A 5,711-nucleotide genomic window follows, 5' to 3' on the forward strand; every position below is an offset into this window, starting at 1 on the left:
CCTATTACCACATGTACATGCCAAGCCAGAAGCCTGGTAGAAACAGATCTAATGATGTCCAGGAGGTATATATTCAGCTCAAGTGTGTGAAAACATTTGTGCCTCTCACTTTGTTGATGAGTGCAGCTGTGACATTAATTACCCCAAGCTCTTCCTGGCACCACATCCAATGCCACTGAGAGTTCTGAAATTCTTCCTTTCCTTGGGCTCTGCATCTGAGGCTCTGTGCTCTGCTTAAAAACAAGTTGGAAAATGTGTTTGGTATCTTCTTTAGCCACAGGGACCAGGATTTCGGCCAAGAAGATAGACATCAACAGCTCAGGGTTCTACTTCTTCAATGAGCTGTTTTGGCTGTTCTTAGGGTGACAAATCTAGACTGTATTAGATGCATTGGATTTCACAATAGGATTGTCATCTTTACATTGGGAACATTTTTGATCTACAATATTTTTGTCTATATCATTTTTTTCATCTTAATCTGTCTTTGCTAATATTTTCAAATCCTAGATTTTCAATGTTGCCCTGTTTGCTATACATGTTTGAAGCAAGATATTTTTCATATGAGAACAACTTGTTTGTTGAAAGCATGCTGTCAGAGTTTACTTTAGTAGGTGAATTCAGAGAAAGCTTATATATGTTCACGCCATGCACACACGTGGAAAATAAGCAGTTAATGTTTTTCTTTAAAAAATAAAAAGAAAAAAGAAAAAACAGAACCCCTAGGCCCAGGTCTGCCCATCATAGTGTTCTTCTTGTAGGGTTTCTAGGACCCTCTGGATCCATCCTCTTCCCTACCTCCTATATTTCTCTCAATTTAGGATGTCCTCATCTCTATCCCACTTTCCTGGTAAATGAAGACTTTCATGAGACATGCCTCTTGGCCTAGTGTCAAGTTATAAGTGAGTATAAACCATTTGAACCTCTTCTTCCTGGTTAGCTCACTCGCTATCACCATTTCTAGTTCAATTCATTTGTCCACAAATTTCAGAAATTCATTATTTTTGTAGCTGAGTGATATTCCATTGTGTAAATGTACCAAAGTTTCTTTATCCATTCTTCTACTGAGGAACATTTAGACTGTTTCCATGTTCTGGCTATTAAGAATAAGGCTGCTATGAACATGGTTGAGCATTTGTCCCTGTTCTCTACTGGAGCATTTTCTGATTGTAATCCAAGGATATATTCCAAGGATATAATCTGGGTATATTTTAAGGAGGGTCTTGAGGAAGCGCTGTTCTCAGTTTTCTGAGATAGTGCCAGACAGATTTCCAAAGTGGCTGCACTAGTTTGCATTCCCAACAGCAATGAAGGAGTGTTCCTATTTCTCCACATCCTTGCAAGCATGTGGGATTGCTTGAATTTTTGATCTTGGCCATTCTGAAGGGTATAAGACAGAATCTCAAAGTTGCTTTGATTTGCACTTCTCTGCTGACTAAAGACATTGAGCATTTCTTTAGGTGTTTCTCAGCCATTTGATATTCCTTTGTTGAGAATTCTCTGTTTAATTCTGAGCCCCATTTCTCAATTGGATTATTTGGTTTGGTGGTGTTTAATTTCTTGGGTTCTTTATGCATTTTGGATATTAGATCTTTGTCAGATGTAAGGTTGGTGAAGATCTTTTCCCAGTCTGTAGCCTGTCACTTTGTACTGTGGACAGTGTCTCCTGCTTTACAGAAGCTTCTCAGACTCAGGGGGTCCCATTTATTAATTGTTGACCTTAAGGCCTGGGCTGTTTGTGTTCTGTTCAGGAAGTTGTCCCCTGTGCCAATATGTTCCAGACTAGTCTTCCCTTTTTCTTCTATCGGACTTAGTGTCTCTGGTTTTATGTTGAGGTCTTTGATCCACTTGGATTTAAGTTTTGTGCAAGGTGACAAATATGGGTCCAGTTGCATTGTTTTACACATAGACATCCAGTTAGACCAGCACCATTTGTGAAGATGCTATCCTTCTTGCACTTAATGGACTTGGTCTCTTTGTCAAAAATCAAGTGACCATATATGTGTGGATTCATAGCTGGGTCTTTGATTCTATTCCACTGATCAACCAGCCTGTTGCTGTGCCAATACCATGCTGTTTTAATTACTGTTGCTTTATAGTACAGCTTGAGATCAGGTATGGAGATTCCTTCAGAGGATCTTTTATTCTACAAGATTTTTTTAGCCATTCTGGGGTTTTTGTTTTTCCATATGAAGTTCAGAATTGAACTTTCAATGTCTTTAAAAAATTGTGTAGGTATTTTGATAGGGATTGCATTCAATTTATAGATTGCTTTTGGTAAGATGGCCATTTTTACTATGTTAATTCTCCCGATCGATGAACAAGGAAGATCATTCCATCTTCTCATGTCATCTTCAAACACTTTCTTCAGAGTTTTGACATTTTTTTTCAAACAAGCCCTTCACTTGCTTGGTTAGAGTAACTCCTAAATATTTTATATTGCTTATGGATAATGTGAAGGGTACGGTTTTCCTAATTTCTTCCTCTGCAAGCTTGTCATTTGTGTATAGGAAGGCTACAGACTTTTTTGAGTCAATTTTGTTTCCAGCCAATTTGCTGAAGGTGTTTATTAGCTGCAGTAGTTCTCTGGTAGAAGTTTGAGGATCACTTATATAGGCTATCATATCATCTGCAAATAGGGATAATCTGACTTCCTCCTTTCCCATTTGAATACCCTTGATCTCCTTTTGTTGTTTTTTTACTCTGGCTAGAACTTCAAGTACTATATTGAAGAGATATGGAGAGAGTGGGCAGCCTTGCCTTGTTCCCGATTTTAGAGGAATTTCCTTGAGTATCTCACCATTTACTTTGATTTTGGCTATTTGCCTGCAATATATGGCCTTTATTATGTTGAAGAAAGTGCCTTGTATCCCCGATCTCTCCAAAACTTTAAATATGAATGGATGTTGGATTTTATCAAATGCTTTCTCTGCATCTAAGGAGATGATCAAGTGTTTTTTTTTTCAGTTTGTTTGTGTAGTGGATTACATTGATGGATTTCCATATATTAAACCATCCTGGCATACCTAGAATGAATCCTACCTGGTCACGGTGGATGATATCTTTGATGTGTTCTTCTATTTGTCTTGGAGGTATTTTATTCAGTATTTTTGCATCAGTGTTCATAAGAGAAATTGGTCTAAAATTCTCTTTCTTTGTTGCATCTTTGTGAGGTTTAGGTATCAATATGACTATGGCTTCATAGAATGAATTTGGTAATGTTCCATCCATTTCTTTCTTTTGGTGTAGCTTGAAAAAATATCAGTATTAGTGCCCCCTTGAATTTCTGGCCCTGGGCTTTATTTGGTTGGGAGACTATCAATGATTGCTTCTATTTCTGTAGGGGAAATGGGACTATTTAGTTTGTTTATCTGTTCTTCACTCAATTTTTGGAAGTGAAATTGATCAATAAAGTTGTCGGTTTCTCTTAGATTTACAAATTTCATGGCATATATGTTTTTAAAGTAGTTAATTATGCTTCTCTGTATTTCTTCAGTGTCTGTTGCTATGTCTCCCTTTTCTGATTTTTTTTTTTTTTGGATACTGTTTCTCTGCCTTTTAGTTAGTTTGGATAACAGTGTGTCCACCTTGTTGACTATCTCAAAGAACCAGCTCTTGGTTTTGTTGATTCTTTGGACTATGTTCTTAGTGTCTAATTTGTTAATTTCATCCCTGAATTTGATTATTTCCAGACATCTACTCCTTTTGGGTGTTTCTGTTTTTTTTCTAGGGCTTCCAGTTGTGTCGTTAAGATGCTTATTTGCAATGTTTCCAATTTCTTTTTAAAGGCACTTAGTGCTATGAATTTTCCTCTTAGCACTGCTTTGAATGTATCTCACCAATTTGGGTATGTTGGTCCTTCATTTTCATTGACTTTCAGGAAGTCCTTGATTTCTTTCTTTATTTCTTCCCTGACTCAGGTGTCATTTAGCATAGAGTTGTTTAGCTTCCACATACGTGTATGATTTTGTTATTTTGCTGTTGTTAAATTGCAGCCTAAGAGCATGGTGATCTGATAGGATACAGGGTATTATTTCAATCCTCTTGGGTCTGTTGAGGCTTGCTTTGTGATCAATTTTGGAGAAGGTTCCATGGGGTGCAGAGAAGAAGGTATATTCTTTCTTGTTTGGATGAAAGGTTCTATAGATATCTGTTAGATCCATGTGATTAATGGCATTGGTTAATGATGTTATTTCTCAGCTTAGTTTCTGTTTCAGTGACCTATTCTTCAGTGAAAGTGGGGTGTTGAAGTCTCCCACTATTATTGTGTGGGGACTGATGTGTGTTTTAAACTTCCTTAGCAGATCTTTTACAAATGTGGGTGCCCTTGTATTGGGAGCATAGATGTTCAGAATTGTGATGTCATCTTGGTTGATTTTACCTTTGATGTGTATGAAGTGTCCTTCCTCATCCCTTTTGCTTAATTTTGGTTGAAATTCTATTTTGTTCGATATTAAAATGGCTATGCCTGCTTGCTTCTTGTGACCATTTGCTTGGAACATTTTTTCCAACCTTTTATCCTGAGGTAATGCCTATCATTACAGGTGAGATGTGTTTCTTGAATGCAGAAGAATGTTGGATCTTGTTTATGCATCTATTCAGTTAGTCTGTGTCTTTCTATTGGAGAATTGAGACCATTGATGTTGAGAGATATTGATGACCAGTGACTGTTAAGAGTCTTCATTTTGATGTTGCTTCAAGTCAAAAGTTTGTGAAGTTGTGTTTTTGCAATGGTATCGTTATCTATTTCCTGAGTAGTTTTGGTTGTAGCTTGTCCCTTTGGAATGGATTTTTCCTTCTAGTACCTTTTGTAAAGCTGGATTTGTGGATAGGTACTGTTTGAATTTGGTTTTGTCATGGAATATTTTGTTTTCTCCATCAATGGTTATTGATAGTTTTGCTGGGTAAAGTAGTCTGGCTTGGCATCTGTGGTCTCTTAGGGTTTGCAGGATCTCTGTCCAGGCCCTTTTGGCTTTGATGGTCTCTGCTGAGAAGTCGGGTGTAATTCTGATAGGTTTGCCATTAAATGTTATTTGGCCCTTTTCCCTTGCAGCTTTTAATATTTTTCCTTTGTTCTGTATGTTTTGTGTTTTGATTATTATGTGATGGGCAGTTTTCCTTTTCTGGTCTATACTATTTGGTGTTCCATAGGCCTCTTGTATGTTTATAGGCATCTCTTTCTTTAGATTGGGGAAATTTTCTTCTATGATTTTGTTGAAAATAATTTCAGTGCCTTGGAGTCTGATATCTTCTCTTTCTTCGATGCCTATCATCCTCAGATTTCTCCTTTTCATGATGTCCTTGATTTCTTGGATGTTGTGTCAGGATTTTTCCAGATTTAGCATTTTCTTTAATATTTGCTTAAAGATCTGTGATTGTATCTTCTAGGCCCGAGATTCATTCTTTCATCTCTTGGATTCTGTTAGAAAAGCTCACCACTCTGTTGCTTGCCTTATTCTCTGAGGTCTCACGTTCTCGTTTTTCTTCTGTCTGTGTGTTTATCATTGAATCCATTTTCATCTTCAGCTCCTTAACTAATTTTTTGATTTCTTTCATCTGATTGTTTGTATATTCCTGAGTTCTTTCTATTGCCTCTTTATAGGTCTTCAGAGCTTGAACCGTTTTATTGATTTCTTTCATCTTGTTCTTTGTGTTTTCCTGAAATTTTTCCAGTTCCACTCTATGAGCTTCTTTTATGTCTCACACCTGTTTGA

The sequence above is a fragment of the Acomys minous genome, assembly GCF_964271855.1.
Source record: "Acomys minous genome assembly, chromosome: 2".
In the NCBI taxonomy this organism is placed as follows: Eukaryota; Metazoa; Chordata; class Mammalia; order Rodentia; family Muridae; genus Acomys; species Acomys minous.